Below are 15,531 nucleotides of genomic sequence, written 5' to 3' on the forward strand. Positions count from 1 at the left end.
AAGAGCTAACTGGTGATTGTCAAACAAGGACATTGTGAGATAGTTTTCCACTTCAATTTGTTGTGTGATTTGAATACTCTTTTTGTCAATAAATCCCTAGTTAATGGCCCTGTTTGGTAAAAAATTGGCCTATTGGCTCATTTGACCACTATTAATTGTTTAATTTAGTTAAAATATCAATATAAATGTTTGGTTAATTAGATTTTTGCAACTCTAAAAAGCTAAAATTCAAAATGCTACTCCAAGCAACTTTTTCAATTAGCTTTTTGAGAAAAAAATTATACCAAACAGCTTTCAGCTAACAACTAATTTACCAAACACTTTTCTACAATCAGTTAATGTTATCAACTATTTATACCCTCTAATTAACACAATCAGCTAACAACTAACAGCTATCAGCTAACAGCCATTTTACCAAACAGGGCCTATATGATTGGCTTAATTATATATTTTTTTTATTTTTTATTTTTTAAAACAATTATTATTATTATTATTATTATTATTATTATTATTATTATTATTATTATTATTATTATTATTATTATTATTATTATTATTATTATTATTATTATTATTATACTCTTAGGTCATGTTACATGTTAATCTAAACAACCAAATTTTTCAAATATCTTTTTACCAACCGTTGATATAATTCGCTGGTCAAATTCGCTAATATAATCCGCTAACGCTAACCGTTAACTACTGATTTTCAAACAAGGACATTGCGAGGTAGTTCTCACTTCAATTTGTTGTGTGATTTGAATACTCTCTTTGTCAACAAATCCCTCATGTAGCTAATATGATTGGCTTTATTAATTTTACTTTTTTTATTTTATTTTTTTCACGGTATTAATAAAATACTTGGTAAATAAATATATAGAATTATTTTGTATTATAACTTTGATATTTAATTAAAAAATAGTGCACAAAAAAAGATAATAGACAATGTAGTGAATATAATCAATTAATGAATTTGAATGTAAAGAATTTTTACATTGGAGAAATATAAAGACAATATAACTAATAAAATTATTTCTCGTAATTAATTTATTGATAATGAATAACTTTTTTTAATAAACACATTGTATGGACAATGTAGCGAATATAATCAATTGATGAATTTGAATGTAAAGAATTTTTATATAGGAAAAAAATAAATAAAATATAACTAATGAAATTATTTCTCTTATTTAATTTATTGATAATGAATAATTTTTTTAAAAAAAATATAGACATTGTAGATACATAATTCTAAATTAAAGAAATTCATATGTATTATTTTTTTTTGTTGTAGCTACTAAATTATTATTTAATTTAATTTAATAAAAGTAAAATAGAGTACTAATTATGCCAATTTTGATTGGGATGGGGTTCGAACCTAGGACCTTTCTTATTGAAATCAATGAGTAAGTTAACGGTGAACTAACAGAAATTAACGGAAAAGATAATATTTAACGGAAAAGTTAACGGATAATCATATTCATTAAGGATAAATTTGAAAATCTTAAGGAAAAATTAGAATCTGATCAATTTGAGCCATTCATTTGTTTAAAAAAATTAACCGTCATTTTTTCTACCCATTATTATAGGCCTAACTCTCTTGGGCTCTTATTAATATAGTAGATATAGTAGATACGAATATAAACTAATCTTAATTAGCTTTTTAAAGTAAATGAGTACAAAATAAATGATAAATTATCTTTGATGGGGATATTGGGAGAGGGCGATGAACATAGTGGGCTTACATTATTGGGCCGAGAGAGGAGGACTGGGATTGGGTGGCCAGGATTGGCCGCCCGTGCCGGCGGCCGGAAAGGGATGGCGGCTGGGGCGCTGGCCCCGGCCGGGGATGCCGGCCCCAGCGCGGCCCAGCGTGGCCCTAGTGCCCCGGCGCGCTGGGGTGGTCATGGCCGACCCCGGGCGTGGGGCCGGCACCGGCGGCCGGCGGCGGCACACCTAGCGTGGCCCAACGCGGCCTTGGCGTTCCGGCACGCCAGGGTGTCAGATGACACCCGCACGTAGGGGGTGTGCGGGTGTGCCGAGCATGGTGGGCCGGGGGCGGCGTGTGCAGGGTGTTGGAGGCGCGGGAATCCCGGGAGTATAGTGAACGTGTGGATTGGTGTACGGGAAAGGAGAGAGTGTGTCTGAGCGCATGGGACACGTGGATGTTTGGGAAGGGAGGAGGCAGGCTATAAATAGGGGCCCTGGATCTTTGGCTTAGGGCAACACAGACACGACAAGCACTACGGTCTATTGGTCTTGATCTCGTACTCTCAATCCAGTCACCTGGGTTCAATTCCTATTAGTATCATAGTTAGCTATAGCCCTCCTGTGGGCCTTGTTCTTTGTATTTAGGCCATCATTCCGGGCCTGTACCAGCCATGTTCTTTGTATTTAGGCTGTCATTCCGGGCCTGTACCTCAGACTTTTGTACGCATTGTTCTGGGCCTAGCGCCCTACCCGCGTTTTGTATCTCTGTACCCGATTTATGGTGGACCCGGTCTCAATAAAACCATCAATTTTATTAAATAAATAAATACTAAATTAAGTTAAGTAATATGAATTAATAATTATAACACACATAAATAATATATAATAATAATACTTCTTTCAAAAAATATATAATAATAATACTAGTCAACCATTCTTTTGATTGCCATATATTTTAATCTTCAAACTATTTGAGTGGCACTTAATATATATGCTTTCTTAATTAATTTGAACATACATGTTATATGATTGCAAATATTTTTTAGTACATCGATCAAGATTTTGGAATTTAAAGACCCAAATTATTTTAAATTATGTCATGAGCGATTGAGTCTTCTCAATATGATGAGTCAGATTTGAAATAATATAAATGTCAATAGTCTCCCTATTCACTTGACTATTTTATGAAACATGTGTAAATGAAAATTTTCAAATTATCTATTTTATATTGAGGAGATCAAATTTGATATACTACTATTTTTAACAAAATCAGACATACTACATATCATAAATATCTCCCCTTACATCTAGTACATGGTGTAAAATTGAACATTTCCCAAATATGTTTTTTATTAATATGCAGTCTATTTTTTATTATTATTATAACATCACTATTGTGTATCTTTACGGGCTATCAAATAAAACTAGGTATACACGTTGTTTATAAACACCCACCTATTACAAGAATACCTAGAGCCCATGATATGAGGATCATTTGATACACTGACTGCATAATTTATTAGGATCATTCCATAGCATTAGGGGGAGATATAAGCCCAAATTATTTTGATTTGAAAATTTGAATGCTGAGAAATTTCACGATATGAAATGATCTTCAAAAATCTACATACTAGATTGATTGAACTGAAGGTTCAATAGATTATTAATATCTACCAAATATATATCTATTGATTAATTATGTCTTGAAGACATTCGTCCAAAAGACGAAAAACCTAGTCGCGCACCAAATAATTATAATAACGGGATGCAGAACGACCAGATTTGAATATTTTTTGGAAAATTGCTATAATCTGGTTGATTTTGAAATTGCCACGAATATTATGAATATGAGAGAAAATTATGAAAATTTTGTCGACAACACAATTACCTTTATAATTGATCAATTTGGATCTAGAATTAGATACAAGAAATGCCTTGATTATTTGATATTAAAGGAGAAATTAAGGCAAAACTCAGCTCGCTATTGTATTCTCTGTATTGTATGTACTCACCATTGAATATGTGTTGGTATGAAAGAGAATAATGATATGATTTGATATAAAGCGAGGCTTAGAGCTTATGGGTTACACATATACCCATAATTGATATGATTTATTCTCCCATAACAAATGGCAATAAGTTCCACTGATTAATATTATTGGCAGTAAATAATGTGCAGTTGATAAACGCCATGACCGCATACTTATGGGCCATTGGACAGTATATGATGAATGTCGTGACCACATCCAAATGGGTCATTGGACGATATATTTGAAAAATCTGTGATGGATTTAAAAGTTCTCAAAATGAGAAAAAAAAAAAAGTAAAAATCGCAACATTAAAAGTATTAAGGTCTTTATATGACCTGAAACAATTGGTGATTGACTGAGTATTTTTCTTTTTGAAGAAAGAATATGCATATATTATGTGTCATTATGTACTCTTTAAAGAGTTGTGAATGGAGTTATTATCCTCACGATGAAGGAATAATATGTACCATTATGTGCTAATAAAGAGTTACTAATGAAGATATTTGTTTATCATATTGTTGGGCATCGACCAGGTTGGCCGAGTTCAACCCCTGCTCGATTCGAGACGTGGCATTGTAGATTACCATGGAGGGATGTAGTTAAATGGTTATTGTCTACCTACTTATCGTCAATTGGTTTTAAGTATGATATGACAACCAGATAACCAAAGAACTACGTGATTAAGCGTGCTTGACTTACAGTAGTCACATGATGGGTGACCCACTAGGAAATAAGCATAGTGCAACACTGAGATCCATAAATTGGTATCAAAACCTAGGTCACGGGTTCAAATTGATGGCGAGGTGAAAGCCGAGTCCAATCTCAGATGGGATATGGGCGTATGTTGGGCCAAGTCCAATCCTGAGAGGGGGATGATGGGCTTAGAGGCTAAGGACCGAGTCAATCATGTTGCGCAACTGGGCTTGGTGTTCAAAGGTTGCAATAGGTGCTGTGAGGGGGATTGTTGGGCATCGGTTGGGTTGACCGAGTTCAGCCCTTGCTTGATTCGAGACGTGACGTTGTGGCTTACCATGGAGGGATGTGGTTAAATGATTAATGTCCACCTACTTATCACCAATTGGTTTTAAGTAGGATATGTCAACCAGATAGCCAAAGAACTCTGTGGTTAAGCATGTTTGATTTACAACAGTCACATGATGGGTGACCCACTAGGTAAGCATAGTGCAGCGCTACTTACAACAGTCACATGATGGGTGACCCACTAGGTAAGCATAGTGCAGCGCTAAGATCCATCACATATCAGTTAGTATCTCGACGCCCAATATATAATGGGCTACTTGGGAACTGGCTATTGTTATTGTATCCCCATGATGCCAAGTCCAAAACTGGTTGTAGTATATTTTAACCCCCATTGTCCTATAAGGGGACAATGAAGATTGCGTTGCACCAGTGATAAATGGGTATATTATGAAAATTTTCACTAGACATTATGATGTCAATATTATACCCACGTGAAATCCAGAAGAGTCATGAGATTAGTATACGGTATATTCACCTCATTGACAGTTGGACATATATGTTCACAAAATCCCTCTCTACATTTCAGAAATTTAATGTATGGGATTTGAAGAATGTTATCGTGACAACCCAAAATATATTTCCCAATTTCATATTTTATAAGGTTTCAAAATAAAAGTATTTTATTCCCACGATGATTTATTTCCTAGAACTTTGACCCAAAAGTCTATCTGAGACGGACCCGTATTTATTCATATCAGTTTTCCTAGCCTAAATAATTTTGTTTGAGCCCAAGTGTAATTTATTCTTGTCCAAAATATTAAGCCCAACAAATATTTCTTGAATCTAAAGTGTCTAGCCCAATATTTTGACCCAACTATAATTCATAGTCTAACCCAATTTTTACATGTGACCCAATCTTTTACATTTAGCTAAGTCCAAACTAGTAATATTAACCTACTATCTATAGTGTATATATGGGCAAATTATTGCCTGGACCATGGTCCACCCAACTTGGCTGGACCATGGTCCAAAACAACGCCGTTTAGCATGTATAAAAAAAAATCGCTGCTATAGTGATAACACCGTTAGTCGGTCATTACTCATTTGATAGGCTTCCTTCGCTACTGATTCTTTCATTTTCTCTGGATAATAAATGTCTACGATTCCTGATCTTCTTGCTTTCGTCTTCGATTTCTGTGTCGCCATTTGCTTCTTCTCTATGAGTCATTGAATTGCTTCTTCTCTGTGCGCCGTCCTCCATCATGGATAACATCAGTGATTCAAACAACAGAGTTGATGCGGTCGAATTATATGATGATATTACAGGTTTGTATATTTTTATATATGATTTAGGTTTCCTTTTTAATTTGACTTTTGATTTATATTGCGTATTTTTTATATTGTAAGTGATGTCAATGCTTTGATCTGATCGATGTTGAATTGATATTTTCCACATTGATTTGAATCAACTCTAGGTTTGTCTGTCGCAATGCTTTAATCTATTGTATCTAGGATTTCTTTAGTTGGTTGGATAAGGTACATTATTTTTGCACATAAGGTACATTATTTTTGCATCTAATGTACATTATTTTTGTGCATAATATACTACGTTGTTGAGCATGCTTAATGTATTTATTAGGTATATTATTTATATGCTTAATGTAAATTATTTTCAGTTGATGGCACTTCTGGAGTTCTGGGGATGCAGCTGAGGAGAGTTCACCAATTGGAGTTCATGCTAGTTCTTCTAATGTTATGGATGTAAGTTTTTCTATCCCTGATTTTTTTTTTTTAAAGTTGTTGATTATTATTTAATTATTAGTAGTTGTGTCTTTAATTATATTGATGAAATGATTTTTATTTTTTTTTATTGTTTTTTGTGTTACAATAAAGTATTTGCATGTTTTGCTGCGAATGTTGTGTTTTTGATTGAGGTACATATTTTTATGCATTTGTGTGTATTTTATTGCATGATTTATGTGTACTTTCTGATTTGAAAGCTGTGTTTCTGATTGAGGTACATTATTTCAATTCGTTAGATATATTATTTTAATACATAGGGTACATTATTTTAATGTATCATTTATGTGTGCATTCTGATTTGAAAGTTGTGTTTATGATTAAGGTACATTATATTTAGTTGTTAGGTACATTATTTTAATAGATAGGGTACATTATTTCAAGTTATTAGGTACATTATTTTAATAGATAGGGTACATTATTTTTATGCATGATTTATTTGTACTTTCTGTTATGCATGCATTTTATTCTTTTAGTGAATATCTTATTTCTTTTAGAACATGATTGAATTTATTCAGCACACCCATCCCCCTCTACTTAGAAATTTGGTATTCACTACAAATAATATCAATGTGTTATGCTAGTAACTTGTTAGTTGTATTATTTTTTGAAATTTACAGTTAATCAGGATTTGTTGGTGTTTACCGTTACTTCAATTGAAGAAGCATATAACTTATACAATTACTATGCTTTTATATTTGGATTTTGTGTTAAGAAGGACAAGCAGTATTATGTTCCCGGTAGTCGGATGGCATTCGATTTTTGAAACACCAGTTTGGAGGTTCATCTTTTGTTGCATTTACACCAAGGGATGCATGTAATAGCCAGCTTACAGATTTGATAAAGAGCTTAGATGACACCGATTCGAATTCATAATTGAGATCTTTGATTTTTTCTTTGATTTTGAAGTGGATGGTGATACAAGAGTGTGTAGTTTTTTTTTTTGGAGGGATGCAAGAATGAAGGAGGATTCTGTGGTGTTTGGTGTTTTGGTAGTACATGACACAATGTGTACTGAAATTTTGTTTACTTATATATGCACTTGACAGATTATGAACAAGTTTTTTATTTTGTGAGTTATTAAAAGAAGTATTTGCACTTGACAGATTATGAACATTTTTTTTATGCATTAATAAAATGTCCTATTTTATAAGGTTTCAAAATAAAAGTATTTTATTCCCATGATGATTTATTTCCTAAAACTTTGACCCAAAAGTCTATCTGAACCCGTATTTATTCATATCAGTTTTCCTAGCCTAAATAATTTTGTTTGAGACCAAATGTAATTTATTCTTGTCTAAAGTGTCTAGCCCAATATTTTGACCCAACTATAATTCATGGTCTAGCCCAAATTTTACATGCGACCCAATCTTTTAAGTTTAGCTAAGCCCAAATTAGTAATATTAACCTACTATCTATAGTGTATATGTGCAATCGTTATGCCTTGGACCCGTGTCCAGCATGCTTGCTGGACATGGGTAACAGTGCCGTTAGGCACTGTTATCTCCTTTTTTTTTTTTTTTTTTTTTTTTTTTTTTTTTAAATTTCAGATCACTTTGTTATAGAAGTATATGTTCATAATTTTATTACTATATGTTAATAACTATACATTCATAACTCCATAACTGTACGTTCATAACTCTATAACTGTACATTCATAACTCTATAACTGTACATTCATAACGTCATAACTGTACATTCATAACTCCATAATTGTACATTCATAATTTTCGAAGCTCTATGTTCACAATTTTAGAGCTCTATGTTCATAATTTTATCACTATATGTTCATAATTGTAAGTTCATAATGTTAGAGCTCTTTGTTCATAATTCGATCAATAACTGTACATTCATAATTCCATAACTGTAGATTCATAATCTCATAACTGTAGATTCATAACTCCATAACTGTAGATTCATAACTCCATAACTGTAGATTCATAATCTTCGAAGCTCTATATTCACAATTTTAAAGCTCCATGGTCATAATTTTATCACTATATATGTTCATAATTGTAAGTTCATAATGTTAGAGCTCTGTGTTCATAATTTCATAATTGCATAACTGTACATTCATAACGGCATAACTGTACATTCATAACCAAAAAAAAAATAACGCCGTTAACGGCAAAAACGCGCGAAATTTTTTTTTTAAACTAAATGACGCGTTTTTTTTTTAAAAACGACGTCGTTTTGGGCCCGTGTCCACAATGAATTGTGGACACGGGTCCAGGGCATAATTTGCCGTATATGTGTGTAGTATATCATTTTATTCCCTTAATTCCAGCTAGTAGCTCTCTTGCCTCTCTTTACGGTTTAAGCACTCAGACAACAACAATAATAGAACCGACAGACCCCTTTCACCAGCCACCATCGCCATCTTTCTTGTTCCGTCTCTCTCTCTCTCTCTCTCTCTTCGGTCTCCTCTCTCAGCCCTTTTTTCTCTCCCTCAAACCAGAAGAAAGAACAGCAGTCATGAACCTTGGTCCTCCCTCTCCATCACATCGGTAGCAGGAACATTGGAGTTCGACATCAGGCGGAAGGGAGCTCTGACAAAACAGCGGCAGGCGGTGGTGAGCGGCGGGACCTCAGTTCCTCTTAGCGTTGGCTCCCCTGTCTCGGCAAAGAAGTGTAGGCCGGCGAACCCTTCCGGCGTGAATAGTGGCAGTCCCGGCAGCCTGGTGTTCCCGGCGAGAAGGACAGATCCGGCGAGCGCAGCAAATTGGCGAAGGCACCGGATTCCTCCAGCGTCTTCTGTCCTTCCTTCGCGAACAGAGTAGATCCGGCGTCCTCCTGGTAGCGGCGAACTTCGACGGAGCGGTGGAGGGTTCCTCCAGTAGAGGTTGGTGGATGGCGAACTCCTTCCCTTCTCGGCGTGAGCTTGGATGGTGAACGGAGCAGTTCCGGCGGCTGAGCAGTGGCCGTGGCGTGTGGGTCTTCTCCGGCAGTGGAGCTCTTCCGGCGTTGCAGTTTGGACGGCGGCAATGAAGCCTGGGTAAGCTGCCGACAATGTTTTGTATTTATTTTATGAGAGTGGGTAATTAAAGCTTAAGTATTATTAAAACTGATTAGAGATTAAGTGGGTTGAGTGGTGTAATAGTTAGAGTATTGATGTGGTATGAGGATAGTTAGGGTTTGAATCTTCTTTCTAACATTTTAGTTCCAATATTTATATTGTGATTTTTGGAAGGATAAATGAAGTATAAATGGGTTATTAAATGATGAGTTTATAATATGGTGGTGATTAAGGTATAAATCATGGATTCCTAAATCTATTATTTTAACCCTTTGAGTGGGAGATTTCTTGAGATTTGATGTTTAGAGATGTTTGGGAATGCATGAAATGTGCTTATTATGTGTTGTTGTTTTTGAGGAGAGGCCGAGCCCTTTGAGGCTCAGCCATGTGTTGTTGGTTTTGTGGAGAAGGTCGGGCCCTTTGAGGCTCAGTCATGTGTTGTTTTGGACTGAGACTCGTGGGCCCTTGAGGCTCGGACAATCGGGCTCGTTACGACACGCCAGTATGAGTTGTATTCGTATGGTTTTTTAGTAGAAGCATGTTAGCAGACAAAGTATGAATTTGGTCCTTGAGTATTTGTTTAACTTTTGAGTTCAAAGTTATGAAATATCTGATTGGCATTTGCTTACAAGAATTATTTGATTAAATGTTCTAATTGCATTGCTTAGCTCATGAAGAGTAGAATTGTTGATATTTCTTGCATAAGTCACTGTTTTACAAACTTGCATTCGAAAAGGACATTTTGCTACTTTTAAAGATTAAGTACAGTAAAGGATCAAAGTGAAGCCTTAAGCTATTTTCAAAACCTATATCTATTTTAGAAAATCTATATCTTTTGCATTGAGAAGTTTGCATGATAAGTTGATTTCAAAATGTGAGAAAGAGATATTGTTTGAGATTTATGTGCATTGTAAAACTTGCATATTATTGAGTGAAATTGAATGAGAAGAGAAATTGCATGAGATAATATGCTATCTATATTGTGAGGAAATCTTTATTTTGGAGGTTCCGTTAGGACTAGTTCCTTTCAGAAGAAAAGAGAAAGAAAGATGTTTGAGAAAGGAAAGAAAGGGTCACAGTGGACCGACAAATATTTATGAAGTAACTTGGTCGATATTCCCTTGCTAGGTTGGATACTACCCACTGGGCTTGGAATCCCAGTTAGGGGGTGTGCACACTGAAGGTACGATACCTGATTCCACAGAGATATGAGTATGTGGGCGAGATGAGTATTAGGCTGGCCCATGTTTGCTAGCCCGGATAGGTCCATTCACGATTCGTGAAGTTCCTACCTCCCCACGAGTTAGAGGTTCCGTTGATACGGATGTGGCGGTTGCAAGAGATGCACCGTTCGCTAGGGCTTCGGTGCGGCGGAGTACCTGTCTCGAAAGAAAGAAGAGAAAAGAGAATCATCAGAAAGAAAGCAAGAATGAAAGAAAGCAAGAAAGAAAGAAGAGACAACTGAGTCAAGAGACTCAACAAAGATCCTCCACAGAAAAATGTTCCTTTTTATATAAAGAGCGAGAGTATATCTATCTATTTATAGCATCATATCTTTACTTGTATCATGTCATTGCATATGTTTCATTTAGAGCATTTGAGAAGTACAGTTTTGTCTTTATTTAAGTGTTAGCATGAAAGCCTGATTATACTTGTTAAACTTCAGTTATTGCCTTATCTATCAGCATGTCTGTGAGTAGTGTATAAAAGACTATAATTGGTTTATATCTGTTTATAGCATGTGAATGTATTCAAGTATGAGTTATGAATTAAAGCATGTTTATATGAGTTATAGGTTGCGAGCATATAGAAGTGTTTATGTATATCTATTGGGATCTATGACTAAGTGTCGTAACTGTTTATATTCATACTTGAGATTGTGTGTGAATGCAAAATGTTTTCCAACTTATACCTATAGTACTTTACAGGGTTGAGTGGTTTTATACTTAGCATTAATTTGCTAACGGGTTTATTTTCCTACTTGTTTTATAACCCCTTTCAGGTGGGCCCAGTTCTCGAGAACGCACGTGATAGTTAGTGTGTAGATTTGAGGTGGTAGTTACTAGTTTAGTTTTCTACCCTTAGTTGTACTGACATATGTTGATTAAACTGCTCTTTTTGTTGGTGTGTAGACACCGGGGTTTGTTCCCCACGTTTATGATATTTTGTAGAGCTTTTGACTCTAGTTTAGTTAGCTGATTTTATAGCCTGTGTAGTTACTGTGTGTGGTGACTGTGGCGGTGACACCCTTTAGTTGATCGTTTGAATGGCTAATTAGTTATCTAAGCTTTGTTTATTTATCGTAATTATGCTTGTTTAATCGGGCTTTAGTTTTAGAAAAAGGGGGTGTTACACATATGTTCAAGGGGAGTATCATTTTACTTGAATCATGAATATTATGCCCTAAAGTTTATGTTGGGTTATGGCTGTACTTTTTTTTTTTCCCCCTTAGTTAAGTTTTTTTTTTTTTTTTTCCCACTGGGTTTTCTTAGTGTTTAGATTTTTAATGAGGCAACCAGTGCTACACATAATTTGACATATATCATGTACTCTTTTTTTCTCGACTAGGTTTTTCCCACATGGTTTTTCTAGCGAGGTTTTTAGCGAGGGCATGAGTATGATAAGATAATGCCCAAGGGGGAGTGTTATGAATATTTTATTAATATGTGGTCATTATTTTAGTGGTTAGTTATTATCCTTATTTTTATGAATATATATTTTGTAAGAACTCTTCTATTAGGTGATGAGTGAAAGAGAATTTCCGTGCATATTTCCTTTGTATTCTTTGTTTTAGTTTTTCCTTTTTATCTGTCTTATCACGTATGCCTAAAGAGACTTTCACCGAAGATCAATTTCTTAGATCTAAATAGTCTAGCTATATTGACCAATAATATATGAGAAGTGTGACACCCCGTAAATCCAAAACCTAATCAAGGATTAATTAGAGAATTAATCCTAGTCTCTTTGTTAATTTATTCCTAGAAATCCTGAAATTCAATAGTCGAGGGACTAGAATTTGACTAGTCACTTAAAGTCAAAGGGTTGTACCTTGTGCTTCTTGGGTTGTGCCCATGTTCCCTTATTCTTCCAACTTTAGTAAGGGTAGAGATGTCTTTCTACCTAAAGTTTGTGGTTCAAGCTAACCTAGCAATATCCCTTCATTCTTTCACCCTACAATCTAAACACAAAATCTCTAACTTCTCTCTAAAAAGGTGTAGCTTCTTCTCCAAGCTAGAATTTGGACATCCCAAATCTTGTAAGATGTCTCCCAAGGTTCCTAATTTCTTCATCTTGAGCATAGGGGAGGGTAAGATCCTTGATCTTTTTGGTGTTTTTTACCTCCTTTTAGATGTCTTTTTCTAAAAATAGAATCCTTGTTGTCTTTTGGTTTGTGTATGAAGTTGGTGTGGAAGAAGAGCTTTAGGAAAGGCTTTCTAAGGGTGAGAAAGAGAAGTGTTGGGCTACAAAGGTAAACCATGCTTTACAAAACCTATTTTCTTACTTATATGATGATTTCTAGGCTTCTACTTGTGATTCTTGTGTTGATTTGTGAGATTTGATGCAATGTCTTGTGGTGATGCATGTTTAGAGCTTGTTCTTAGGGTTCTTGAATGCCATTGCTTGGCTATTTCTTGGGTTCAAGTCATATTGTTGTTGTGTGTGAGATTTTGGGTGTTTTGGACTGGAATTTGGACTTGTTGTTGAAAATCCCCGAAGGGATTATTTTGGAGTACAGGTGTACCCGCGGGCGGAACGGCGGGCAGAGGCCTACCCGCCGCCCCACCTGCGGGGTACGTGGTGGCCTTGTGGGTGTGTACCCACGAGCGGAACCACGGGTGGAGGCCCACCCATGGCCCCACCCGCGGGGTACCATATTGGTGATGGTTGGGGATTTGTTTCCCGTGATTCTTTCTCGGTATTGATGTTTTGACCTGCCGTTGTTGTTTTAATGGGCTATTTGTGAGTCTTCATGATGTTTCGTATGTCTAGAACGGTGTGTTAGGAATCCATGATAGGATTTGGTGTCATGAATTGTGCTAAGGGTCCGACTTTGTTATTCGTTGGGCTAATGTGAGTCTTGTATGTTCTTTGGAACTACTTTTGGTTTACCCGTTTGATAAGCATGCTAGTTTGATGTTGAAATGCTAGTGTGTGCGGTTTGTTCTTTCTTATTGGGATTGGCAACTTGTGTTGACCATCGTTTGGTATCGGATTGTGATCCTTCGTTGTTGAGTATGGTTTCATATCTTTGTTGTGATCCATTGATTGATTCCTATGATATGAACGTATGTAATCGTTGTACCCTTTGATTGATACTTGATTAAGGTTATTGTTGAACCTTAGTCCTCTTAGTAATGATGATGATCTTGTGTGACTATGATTGAAATTGGTGGTGTGTTACTTGAGCAATGGCTCACATGTTGGAGGTTGTGTGAATGAAATTAATGGTACCCTCGTGTATTGAGAGTTCGGCAATGAATAGGTGATGTTAGAGGGGGGACGACGGTCCTCAGAGGCATAAGGTTGGACTCAGAAGTACAGGGTGGCACTAGGATGTAATGGGTGGAACCGAAATAAGGTCGGGGGTAGCCATGAGGTTGCAACAGGGCATAAGGTTAGAACTATGATACTTGTGACATGTAGTTGTCACTGTGGCATGTAGCCAACGTGTGGATGTGTATTCTTTGCTAATGAGCATCTCTTGATGTATTCTACTTTGTGATCAGTAGAATGCATCATGAGTTGTATTGTCTTTCATGTTTGTTGTCTTGTTGTTGTTGTAAGGATGGTGATTCCTTTTCCTATTGAGAGTGTGAATGAGTCCTTGAAGTTGACTTCTCTCTATGGCTTTTGAAATGATATATACTGTATTCTGTTTCGAAAATAGTTTTGACTCATACTTATCTATATATGCTATTTAACGCGTATTGATGGGTTACCAGCAATGTTCGCTGACCGGGTGTCATCCCCATGTTATGTTTTCCTTGTTCTACAGGTTTTGAGTAGATGCCCGAGAGCGCTAGACTTGAAGCGTTAGATAGCTTAGTCACCTTGTCTAGACGTTGTGTTTTGATGGCCTGTGAGCCTTTTGAGCGGCCTATGTGCCTTGAGTCTTTTTGACTTGTCTTTACTGTTTAGTTTTCTCGCCTATGCATCTTAATACTGTAAGATGTGGCATAATACTCCCGATTAGATTTGTTTCCGCTTTATGTTTAATGGATGTTTAGATTGCTTATCTCTGACACCCCGTATTTTCCTAAAAATAAATTATAGTCCCGATATTAAATATTTTAATAAAAATATTTATATAGCTATTTATTTTGAAAAGGGCTCGGGTCTACCTAGTATTGTGAACTAGTAATTTATTACTCAAATGCCCTAAGCCCAAAAATATAATTATTTATTATATAAGTGTTAAACACAAATAGTCAAGCCCATGGATATATATAAATAAATAAATAAATAAATAAATAAATAGATAAATATATATATATATATATATATATATATATATATATATATATATATATATATATATATATATATATATCTGTGTGTGTGTGTGTGTGTGTGTGTGTGTGTGTGTGTTATTATTTTGTAAGCCCAAAACATATGTGGTAGATGTATATATGTTTATATATATGGTTGTAACCCAAATCCAAATATCTAATTCAACTTTAGCCTAACCCAATTCTCCAATTTGGACCCAATACACATTTATAGAAACCCTACCAAGTATGGCTATATGTATATAGATATTTTAATGTGTAGCTTTCTCTCAATCCTCCTCTTCGTGAATCAGAACCATATCTCCTCCCTCTCTTAGCTCAACCCATCTCCCTCGTTCAAGCTTCCATTGTCAAAGCAAGCCTTGCACCTCCATCCATTTCCTTCCTCCCTATTCCGTTTGGCAGCCTTAGTTTTGAAGCTTCATCAGTGGACGGAAAAAGGCAGCTAGCGTAACTCTGCTCTCGACGGCGGCGGGAGTAGAGC

At 35.7% G+C, this 15,531-nt stretch overlaps 2 long non-coding RNA genes across 2 annotated transcripts; both read left to right on the plus strand.

The window, feature by feature from the left end:
- Window positions 1-8,818: 8,818 nt before the first annotated feature.
- Window positions 8,819-11,833, plus strand: LOC109183321. Its single transcript, XR_002054520.1, has 2 exons — window positions 8,819-9,516; window positions 11,540-11,833. It is a non-coding gene; the product is annotated as an uncharacterized LOC109183321 (long non-coding RNA).
- Window positions 11,834-12,941: 1,108 nt separating this feature from the next.
- Window positions 12,942-14,775, plus strand: LOC109183322. Its single transcript, XR_002054521.1, has 2 exons — window positions 12,942-13,006; window positions 14,534-14,775. It is a non-coding gene; the product is annotated as an uncharacterized LOC109183322 (long non-coding RNA).
- The last annotated feature ends 756 nt before the right edge of the window (window positions 14,776-15,531 follow it).

This window comes from Ipomoea nil, unplaced genomic scaffold (genome assembly GCF_001879475.1).
Source record: "Ipomoea nil cultivar Tokyo-kokei standard unplaced genomic scaffold, Asagao_1.1 scaffold1110, whole genome shotgun sequence".
NCBI classification, from domain to species: Eukaryota; Viridiplantae; Streptophyta; class Magnoliopsida; order Solanales; family Convolvulaceae; genus Ipomoea; species Ipomoea nil.